Raw genomic sequence first — 11,299 nt, 5'->3', positions numbered from 1 at the left:
AACTGGTGATACATAGATGTATGAGCACAACTCCAGGCTGGGTGAGGAATGGCTGAGAGCAGCCCTGAGGAAAAGGACTTCCCTTTGTAGGTCCCCTTCAGATACTGGAAGGCCACTATGAGGTCTCCTCCAAGCCTTCTGTTCTCCAGGCTGCAAAGCCCCAACTCTCGTAGCCTGTTCTCATAGCAGAGCTGCTGCAGCCCTCTGAGCATCTTTGTGGCCTCCTCTGGACTGGCTCCAACAGTTCCATGTCCTTCTTGTGTTGGGAGCTCCAGAACTGCACCCAGGACTGCAGGTGGGGTCTGAGGAGAGCAGAGTAAAGGGGCAGAATGACAGAGCAGATGAGCAGGGATGAAGCCCCTGAATGTGTAGATCCCATAGCAGGCTGACAGCCCTAAAGAAACCATCTCCAAAAACAACAGCTCTGAGCTGGGCAGCACAAGAGTGGCTCATACTCTCTTGTGCAGTCACTACTTAGACTTGGGGGCAGGGCAACAGTTGTGGCTATTTCCTGCTTTCCCAGAGAGTAGTCACTTGTCTGTCAGCCCCAACCACCCATTTATGGTGGCCTTTACCAGCCCCACAACCTTGGAGGCCCCAGGAAGCCCTGAGAGGTGATGGAGCTCCCTCAGGGTGATGTGCCCCTTGGAAAGGTCCCACGAAGACGCGTGACACTCCGAGCCGTGTGCCACGAGGTGGCACCATGTCACTGCTAACCCATGTGGTAGGGTCACCTCTGAGACCAGGCAGCTTCTGCAGGACCAGATAGCCTGGCAAGCATTGGTCCTCTGAGCAGTACCATCGCTAAAGTCCTCCCACTGAGGAGTTTGGCTGCTTGGGTTGGGATTATTTTTGTTTTGATTTGTTTTGGGTTTTTTTGTCACTTGTTTGTTTGCTTTTATAACTGGGCAACCCTCCCTTCTGTAAGACCCAGCTGAGGGATGTGGTGGTTCCCTTGCCCTGTCCCATGGAGCATCCTCCCAGCAGGACCACTTGCTTTTGAGAGCCCTCTGCATCTCCTGCAGAAACCTGTTCACCCTACAGCACATGGTCTGCAGGACCCCAGAGCCTCCTGCCACTGGTTACAGAGGGGTCCTGGGCTCCTGTGACAGCTGTCACAGCCATTTGTTGGCACTGACAGAGATCACAGAATCACAGAATCACAGAATGTTAGGGGCTGGAAGGGATCTTGAAAGATCATCTAGTCCAAGCCCCCTGCCAGAGCAGGATCAGCTTTCCCCCCCCCCCCCCCCCCCCCCCCCCCCCGTTCAGTTTTAGGGCTTTTTTAATCCCACTTCTCCCCCATCTTCCTCCTTTACTCTCCATCTCTTCCTTCCCCCTTCTTCCTCATTTCCTCTCCATCCTTTTCCTCTCCATCTCCCTTCTTTCAGCACCACCTCCCCGTTTCCACTCTATTTGCCCACACTGCATTTTCCCCTTGTTTCCCCCCAACCCAGAGCACCTGGGCTCTGTTGGAGTCTCCTCCCACCCCAGGTGTGTCCACTTTGCCCTGCCTGCCCACTCCCCTTTATAATCAGCCCCAGGAAAGGCAGAAGCTCCAAGCTTGCCCAACTGGGCAGAGGGATCTTCTTCCTGGCATCACTGGTGAGTGCCCCTGGTGTGCCCTGGGTGAATGGTGGAGGGGATCAAAAGGCCGGGGGGCCTGGTGGCCCCCCGGTTAGGTAGGCTAGAGAATTGATGCTCATTCTAACATCACTAGAGAATTGATGCTCATTCTAACATCACTTGTGGGTGCTGGCTGAGCCTACTTAGGCTGAGCTCCTCTATGTTTAGTTGCTTCTTCCTGCTCACTTATGGTCACAGAACACAGAGGTTGGAAGGTTGATCTGGTGAGGAGTGGCTGAGGGAACTGGGGTTGTTCAGTTCAGAGGAGGCTGAGAGGATACCTTATTGCCCCCTACAACTCCCTGAAAGGAGGCTGGAGTGAGGTGGGAGTTCATCTCTTCTCCCAGGTATCAGGTGATAGAACAAGAGGAAATGGTCTGAAATTGTCCTGGGGGAGGTTTAGGTTGCATATGAAGTAAAATCTCATTGCTGCAAGAAAGAGTGGTCAGGCATTGGCACAGGTAGTAGAGTCACCACCCCTGGAGGTGTTCAAGAAATATGTGGACATGGCATCTTGGGATGTGGTTTAATGGCTTCAATCTTAGAGCTTTTTTCCAACCAAAGCAGTTCTATAGTTTTATGATACATGTGCTTCATTTTGAGTTATCTCCACCTTCAAAATCAGTTGTCAGTGTCATGGTGGTGCTGGCACCTGGCTGGATCATGCGACCTGGTGGCATGCACTGTCTGTGCCCCCCACCCTGCAGGGTCCTGTTTCTCCCATAGAGCCTGGTCATGCTGAAGTAGAGAGGATTCACTTGAGCCCATATCCTTGAGGAACTGCAAACTGCATGCCTTGGCACATTGAGATCAAGTCCATCTGGGGAGCACCAGTGCAGAGAAGAAATAAAATGGGTGACAGTCTCCAACATAAATAACTTGCCCAGTAACTAATTAGTGCCTGAGCCCCTGACTGCTGGGTTTCCACAGCCTAATCTTGTCCTTTGAGCCCTTCAAAGGCCTGCAACTCAGTGTCATGTTCTGCTTGGGAAGGGTACAGCTCCAAGACTTGCCTGTCCTGAGCTCTGCTCAGCATTGGCATCAGTGGCACTGACTGCTCAGATGCTCTGTGGAAAACAAGGTGAGTGCTGTGCCCAAGTCTCACTTAGAATCACAGAATCAGTCAGGGTTGGAAGGGACCACAAGGATCAGCCAGTTCCAACCCCCCTGCCATGGCCAGGGACACCCTACCCTAGAGCAGGCTGCACACAGCCTCAGCCAGCCTGGCCTGAAACACCTCCAGCCATGGGGCCTCAACCACCTCCCTGGGCAACCCCTGCCAGGCTCTCACCACTCTCATGCTCAACAACTTCCTCCTCACAGCCAGTCTCAGTCTCCCCACCTCCAGCTTTGCTCCATTCCCCCAGTCCTGTCACTCCCTGAGAGCCTCAAATTCCCTCCCCAGCTTTTTTGTAGGCTCCCTTCAGATCCTGGAAAGCCACAAGAAGGTCACCTGGGAGCCTCCTCTTCTGCAGCCTGCACAGCCCCAACTCTTTCAGTCTGTCCTCATATCAGAGATGCTGCAGCCCTCTGATTCCTTCACCAAGTGAAGGAAACACAAGTACAAGCCATAGGAAACTGCTAGCAGAAAATTCCCCAACAGAGGAGAGTTTTTGCACTTGCTGAGGAAACTTGAAGCAGCTTCTCCTCTACTCTTGCTTTACAGCATGGAGCAACCATTCAGAAAGCAGTGTGCCTCTTTCTGAAGAGGAAACAAAGGGAGCATCCTGCACTGGTTCACTGCCCCTGGCAGCATGCTGGGAGCTTTAGCAGAGCCAGGTAATACCCACATTATTCCTGGCACAATGCTTTGTGCCCCAACAATACTTTTGCCAATTCAACTTATTCAAACACGTTCCTTGGGAAGACAGCAAAGCAAATGCAGGTGGCAGCCACCGAGTTCAGACTCTGCCCTGGACTCAGGGAAACAAAGGGGCAAGATAGGAGAGAGAAAAAGCAAGTTCTGCTGGAAATTCCATAGCTGCAGATCCTCAGAGCATTTCCTCATGTGCATGCTGATATTGGGCTGAAAAACCCCCCCTGTCACTGGACAAGGGGAGGGTGGCCCTGCCTGTGGCAGAGGGGTTGGAACTAGATGATCCTTGTGGTCCCTTCCAACCATGACTGATTCTATGATTCCATGGATGACCTTTGGAGGTCCTTTCCAACCTGAACTAGATGATCCTTGTGGTCCCTTCCAACCCTGACTGATTCTATGATTCCATGGATGACCTTTGGAGGTCCCTTCCAACCTGAACTAGATGATCCTTGTGGTCCCTTCCAACCCTGACTGATTCTATGATTCCATGGGTGACCTTTGGAGGTCCCTTCGAACCCTGACTGAATCTATGATTCCATGGATGACCTTTGGAGATCCCTTCCAACCTGAACTAGATGATCCTTGTGGTCCCTTCCAACCCTGACTGATTCTATGATTCCATGGATGACCTTTGGAGATCCCTTCCAACCTGAACTAGATGATCCTTGTGGTCCCTTCCAACCCTGACTGAATCTATGATTCCATGGATGACCTTTGGAGCTCCCTTCCAACCTGAACTAGATGATCCTTGTGGTCCCTTCCAACCCTGACTGAATCTATGATTCCATGGGTGACCTTTGGAGGTCCCTTCCAACCCTGACTGATTCTATGATTCCATGGATGACCTTTGGAGGTCCCTTCCAACCTGAACTAGATGATCCTTGTGGTCCCTTCCAACCCTGACTGATTCTATGATTCCATGGATGACCTTTGGAGATCCCTTCCAACCTGAACTAGATGATCCTTGTGGTCCCTTCCAACCCTGACTGATTTTTTGATTCCATGGGTGACCTTTGGAGGTCCCTTCCAACCCTGACTGATTCTATGATTCCATGGATGACCTTTGGAGATCCCTTCCAACCCAAACTAGATGATCCTTGTGGTCCCTTCCAACCCTGACTGATTCTATGATTCCATGGATGACCTTTGGAGCTCCCTTCCAACCTGAACTAGATGATCCTTGTGGTCCCTTCCAACCCTGACTGATTCTATGATTCTAAGGAGACAGAGCTGCCTTGCAGCAGCTCTGCTGTAGCACTTGGCACTTTGGAATCTTTTTGCTTCAAAAATGAAATGCTTTTTGGTTTGTTTGTTGTGAGAGCACAGCAGTATTTGGGCTTCACAGCCAACTGCAGTGACATAGCACAGAAGAATAAGTGCGTTCAGAGCTACCAGGGCTGATGGCATTGTGAGTCCTGTGATGGTTTGGGTCTTACCTGCTCCCCCTACCCTTATGAACTCGCCCAGACTAGACTCAGCCAAGCTGGAAATTAAGGTGGAGCTTTACATTTACAGCTTAGCACAGTATACAAGCAGATATTTACAATACATACAGCTATAAACAAGGTAAAATGGCAATACAGAAACACAACAGCCCTCCCAGAAACCAGAGTCCCCAGGAGGGGCTCCCAACCACTCTTCCACCTCCTTTCCACCCCTCTACCTTATCCCAGACTTTGCCTTACGTGCAAGGTGAGTTTGGAGAATCGAGCAGGGGGGTTAGAAAGCAGAAGGATTAGTTACACAGACAGCAGGTGAGGGAGAAAATTGCAGGCAGCCAGAGACAGCCACTGTGTTATCTATGTTTGTGTTCTTCTATTTCTACATCTCTGCAAGCCTCTGAGTGCAGCAACCATCACCATTGTTTCCTTTTCACAGCCTGGAATCTAATTTCTCTCACTAAAATATCCCAGCTAGGCTCAAACTAGCACAGTCCCACTGTCAAACCCCACTGCAGACTGGCAAGGTGAAGGTTGCCTGTAAGCTTAGGTGAACTGCCTAACCTCTTAGAAGCTTGGTAAGACACTTTCAGCATTGTGCTGAGTCTCAGTAGATCCTAGACCCTCTTTCCCAGTGAATTTTCTAATCAGAAGCTTGATAAGACACCTTCAGCATTGTGCTGTCTCAATAGATCCATCCTAGACCCTCTTTCCCAGCAAACTGCCTAATCAACTAGAAGCTTGGTGAGACACCTTCAGCCTTGTGCTGAGTCTCAATAGATCCTAGACCCTCTTTCCCAGCAAACTGCTTAACCACTTAGAAGCTTGGTGAGACACCTTCAGCATTGTACTGAGTCTCATCAGATCATAGACCCTCTTTCCCAGCACATCAGCATGGACATAAGTTGCAGCCCAGCACTGGTCTCTGTGCCCAGCACACAGCTCCAGAAGCAGCCTTCCAGCTGGACAGAGAAACCTCCACTTTGGCTCTGGAGGTACAAGTAAGGGGCTTCTGTTGCAGAAGCACCCCTCTAGAAATCAAGTGAGGAGCTCCTGATGCAGAAGCTCACCTCTAGAAATCAAGCAAGGGGCTTCTGTTGCAGAAGCTCCCCTCTAGAAATCAAGCAAGGGGCTTCTGTTGCAGAAGCTCCCCTCTAGAAATCAAGCAAGGGGCTTCTGTTGCAGAAGCTCCCCTCTAGAAATCAAGCAAGGGGCTTCTGTTGCAGAAGCTCCCCTCTAGAAATCAAGCAAGGGGCTTCTGTTGCAGAAGCTCCCCTCTAGAAATCAAGCAAGGGGCTTCTGTTGCAGAAGCTCCCCTCTAGAAATCAAGCAAGGGGCTTCTGTTGCAGAAGCTCCCCTCTAGAAATCAAGCAAGGGGCTTCTGTTGCAGAAGCTCCCCTCTAGAAATCAAGCAAGGGGCTTCTGTTGCAGAAGCTCCCCTCTAGAAATCAAGCAAGGGGCTTCTGTTGCAGAAGCTCCCCTCTAGAAATCAAGCAAGGGGCTTCTGTTGCAGAAGCTCCCCTCTAGAAATCAAGCAAGGGGCTTCTGTTGCAGAAGCTCCCCTCTAGAAATCAAGCAAGGGGCTTCTGTTGCAGAAGGGCACCCCTCTAGAAACGTTTTTCTTACTTCAAACCCCACAAATGCCATACCGTATTTTCAGCCCTCAGGTCATGCTTCATCTCCCCACCCCAGTTCCACTCCATCCCCCCACAGCCAGCCGCAGGACAGCTGTAGCTCCTCTCCCAGCAAAGCAGTTACACCAGGGAGGAATTTGGCCCCAGATGTAGAATTAGATGAAACCAAAAGGTGGCAGCATCTTATTCAGCATCGATTTTACATGAAAATTTCTCCTATTAGCCATTTTTCTTTCTAATCATAGAGTGCAAGTTTGTAAATTGCAGAGGTGGAGAGTAAATGTATTGCAACCTCTGGCAAATTGATATTTCTGCTGCAGTGGTAAACTTTCTTTTTTTCTGATGGCAGATAATTGAAGGGAGCAAAACGTCAGATAAAATTCATAAAGATTGGGACCTACTGGGATAAGACAAATTATATTCAGTGTTCAGAGTTGTAAAGTAATTACCCTGGGCTCCAGTATAATAAATACATAGAGTAAATGGAGATTTTGCTGACCAGGTGCCTTTGAGGTGTTGGTGTTCAGCCAGAGGGATGGAGAGGGGACAGCTCCCTTCATATAGAAGGTTGGGGTTAACCCCAGGGATGCTTTTTCTTTAGGGGTAGGAAAAAGCTGCCTCCCACACCTGCAGCAGAGCTGTGCAGCCCTGACCCCAGCTGCTAGGTGCACAGCCAGGGAGCCACCACGCAGCACTTTCACCTTTCCAAAGGCACAAGAAGCCTTTGGGCGCACAGCTTCACGCATGCCTCTCAACAGCAATCAGCTGGTGCAGGTTCTCTGCAGCCTTCCTTTCTCACATTGAGCCATCTTGCTTTAATCTCTTCCCCCATCACCCAAGAGAGCAGCTGGCAGCTAACAAAGAGAGGTGCGACTTGCTCCCTGGGGTGGACACTGCCTTTCACCCAGGGGTGATTGACCACAGTGGGGATGGGCATCCCAGTCACCTTCAATGCCTTTGCTGTGGAACAGCAGCACACAACCCACCTCAGAGGGAGATTATGGGCAGACTGTGACACTAGAACCCAGAAGGTACTAACCCTAACCTAGCTGCAGCTCCATTTCCACAGAAGCACAGAATCTCTTAGATTGGAAAAGACCTTCAGGATCATCGAGTCCAGTCATTAGTTTCACACTGACAAGTCCTTGACTAAACCAAAGCCCTCAGCACATCTAATCACTATGAATTGCTATGGTTGGAAAGGACCACCAGGATCATCCAGTCCAACCTCCACCCCAGCATCCTCCATCACTAGACCATAGCCTCAAGCACCACATCCACTCTCCTTTTAAACACCTCCAGGGATGGTGACTCCACCTCCCTGGGCAACCTGTTCCAGTGCCTGACCACCCGCTCAGGAGAGAACTTCCTCCCAACATCCAACCTAAACCTCCCCTGATGCAACTTGAGGCCATTTCCTCTTGTCCTATGATTAGTAATTCAGGAGAAGAGACCAGCTCCAGCCTCATTAGAACCTCCTTTTAGGTGGTTGTAGATAAAGACTGATAAACCAGCTGATAAAGATCAGAAGATCCTCTTCTTATACTAACGAGCCACTTGGTCTCCCTTTTTGAAGCCCAGCCTTGGTCAGCTGTATGATGGACCCTTCACCTGCCAAGTAATCTTGGTGACCTGTAGAATCTCACTATGCTTCTAGGCACATCCAGACCTCCCCCCAAAAAAGAAAGAAAAAGAGTAGGACTAGAAGTGTCCTCTCCCACTTTCAAAGCAGAAATCATAGAATCACACAACTGTCAGGGTCGGGAGGGACCTCAAGGACCATCTAGTTCCAACTGCCCTTCCATGGGAGTGTAATTTTCCCTGTCAAGATACATGCAGCACTACAGAGCTGTTCATGCAGGCACCTTGCGTCAGTGGCTGTTTGGCAAGCGCATCCCAAGGGTCAGGGGAGAAAAGATGCTCAAGCACATGTCAACCTGGGAGGTCCCAGCTCAGCTCTTAGAATCATAGAATCAACCAGGTTGGAAGAGACCTCCAAGATCATCCAGTCCAACCTATCCCCCAGCCCTATCCAGTCAACTAGACCATGGCACTAAGTGCCTGGGCAGCCCATTCCAATGCCAATCACTCTCTCTGCCAACAACTTCCTCCTAACATCCAGCCTATACTTTCCCTGGCACAACTTGAGACTGTCCCCTTGTTCTGTTGCTGGTTGCCTGAGAGAAGAGGCCACCCCCCACCTGGCTACAGCCTCCCTTCAGGTAGTTGTAGACAGCAATGGGGTCACCCCTGAGCCTCCTCTTCTCTAGGCTAAACAACCCCAGCTCCCTCAGCCTCTCCTCATAGGGTTTGTGTTCCAGGCCTCTCACCAGCTTTGTTGCCCTTCTCTGTACACCTTCCAGCACCTCAACATCTCTCTTGAATTGAGGGGCCCAGAACTGGACACAGCACTCAAGGTGTGGCCTGAGCAGTGCTGAGCACAGGGGCAGAATAACCTCCCCTTGTCCTACTGGCCACACTGTTCCTGATGCAGGCCAGGATGCTGTTGGCTCTCCTGCCCACCTGGGCACACTGCTGGCTCATCTCCAGCCTACTATCCATCAGTACCCCCAGGTCCCTTTCCTCCTGTCTGCTTTCCAGCCACTCAGTCCTCAGGCTGTAGTGCTGCTTGGGGTTCCTCATGGCTCCTCAAACTCCATCCTTGAGGAGCTGCAGGGAAACCAGAAGCCAACAGCAGCCCTTGTTCCTGCTCCACCACCAGCATTCCTACTGCTAATGTGCCTCTGCCCCTTTGAAGAAGTTGCTTAGAAATTCAGCAGCAATTATGCAAGCTTTAGTATTAAAAAATGCACGTGGATCTGAAAGCAAATATGAAGCTGCTGCTGTAACGCTAGCTTTAAGCTGTCTGCAGTCCCTAGAAATTCTCAGTGGGATGTTTGAGAAGGATGCATGTGTGTTGACAACATTAAATGATCCATGGCTCAAGGACAGAACTGAAACCATACATCTACTTCATACAGGCGCTGATCACTGGGAGAGTGTTTTCCTTGAGCTAACCAGGGAAGGCCAGGCACCTCGTCCTGCCCACAAAGGCAGGGATGGCTCAGGGAGCAGGAGGTGCACACACTCTCCCGCCACATCCCAGTGCATAACAGAGCTCCAGTGAAAAGGAAGAGACACATGGATGCCATCAGCAGGAAAAATGTTATTGTGGCTGCAGCATCTTGGAGGGAAATTGAGCATGGCACGTCGGTGCATCACCCTCTTCTCATCACCTCCCGGAGAGGCCACGCCGCTTGCACGCATCCCTGCAACATCTGGCGAGAGGGCAACGAGGGGCAGGATGCTGGGAGGTTCGCTGGGGCAAAAACGTGCCTGTTTTGCCTGGTGTGCCCCAGAGCACGGCCTCAGATGCCCGTGTGCCTCAGTGCCACCCATGGCACCGCATCGGACTGTGAGAGCTGCCAGCAGCCCATGCCTCGCTCTGGAAAGCTGTAGCCTGTACGTGAAATTCCCAAGGACGAGGAGAAGCTGGCAGACAACAAGGAGGATTAGGTGGTTCCCCAAGGAACACAAGGAACGCTGCAAGATCCTATCATTGCCCATTTCCGTGGGGTGATTAGGCAGCGTTTGATGCTGGGAGGATGCTTTCTGTTAGGCTACTTTGCGAACGCTAGCCCAGCGACTAACAGCCTGTGATGGGAAGTCATGTTTCCCTGGATGTGCTAAAGCCAGACTCCTTGAGAATGCAGGCTCCTTGCCCCAAAATCCAGCCTGCCGTGCCCGGCACCCTGCCCCAGGGAAGCTCTCTCTGCTCTCCTTCTCAAAGCTGATGCTTTCTGGTTCTTTGGCCACAACTACCCCAAGCAGCGCTACAGGTTGGGCACAGAGTGGCTGGAGAGCAGCCAAGAGGAAAGGGACCTGGGGGTACTAGTAGATAGTAGCTGAAGATGAGCCAGCAGTGTGCCCAGGTGGGCAGCAGAGCCAATGGCATCCTGGCCTGTATTAGGAACAGTGTGGCCAGCAGGACAAGGGAGGTTATTCTGCCCCTTGTACTCAGCACTGGTCAGGCCACACCTTGAGTGCTGTGTCCAGTTCTGGGCTCCTGAACTGAAGAGACATGTTGAGGTGCTGGAACATGTCCAGAGGAGGGCGACAAAGCTGGTGAGGGGCCTGGAACACAAACCCTATGAGGAGAGGCTGAGGGAGCTGGGGGTGTGCAGCCTGCAGAAGAGGAGGCTCAGGGGCAACCTCATTGCTGTCTATAACTACCTGAAGGGAGGCTGTAGCCAGGTGGGGTTGGGCTCTTCTCCCAGACAACCAGCAACAGAACAAGGGGATACAGTCTCAAGTTGTGCCAGGGAAAGTATAGGCTGGATGTTAGGAGGAAGTTGTTGTCAGAGAGAGTGATTGGCATTGGAATGGGCTGCCCAGGGAGGTGGTGGAGTCACCATCTCTGGAGGTGTTCAAGAAAAGCCTGGATAAGGCACTTAGTGCCATGGTCTGGTTGACTGGATAGGGCTGGGTGCTAGGTTGGACTGGCTGATCTTGGAGGTCTCTTCCAACCTGGTTGATTCTAGGATTCTATGATTCTTGCTAGTTTGCAGCCTGTGAGCTCTTTGGGGAAAACCTCCCTCCCTGGCTCTCTTGCTGCTCCAACCTCATCAGCCTGGTCCCTGACTCAGGTACTGGTTTCCACCATTTCAACTATTACCAAACTAAGGGTATTTCTTTGCTCCCTCGTTTACAGTGAATGTTTATTTAATAGGCTGGCCAGCTTCAATTAGGTCTGTGATTACTCACAGACGACAGCTCCAGCA

General features: G+C 51.2%; 1 long non-coding RNA gene across 1 annotated transcript; it reads left to right on the top strand.

Annotated features, from left to right (window-relative positions):
* Window positions 1–2,357: 2,357 nt before the first annotated feature.
* Window positions 2,358–10,307, top strand: LOC135180358 (uncharacterized). Its single transcript, XR_010304410.1, has 3 exons — window positions 2,358–2,707; window positions 3,293–3,405; window positions 9,500–10,307. It is a non-coding gene; the product is annotated as an uncharacterized LOC135180358 (long non-coding RNA).
* The last annotated feature ends 992 nt before the right edge of the window (window positions 10,308–11,299 follow it).

The sequence above is a fragment of the Pogoniulus pusillus genome, chromosome 13 (genome assembly GCF_015220805.1).
Source record: "Pogoniulus pusillus isolate bPogPus1 chromosome 13, bPogPus1.pri, whole genome shotgun sequence".
NCBI classification, from domain to species: domain Eukaryota; kingdom Metazoa; phylum Chordata; class Aves; order Piciformes; family Lybiidae; genus Pogoniulus; species Pogoniulus pusillus.
This window is presented reverse-complemented; position numbering and strand designations above follow the sequence as displayed.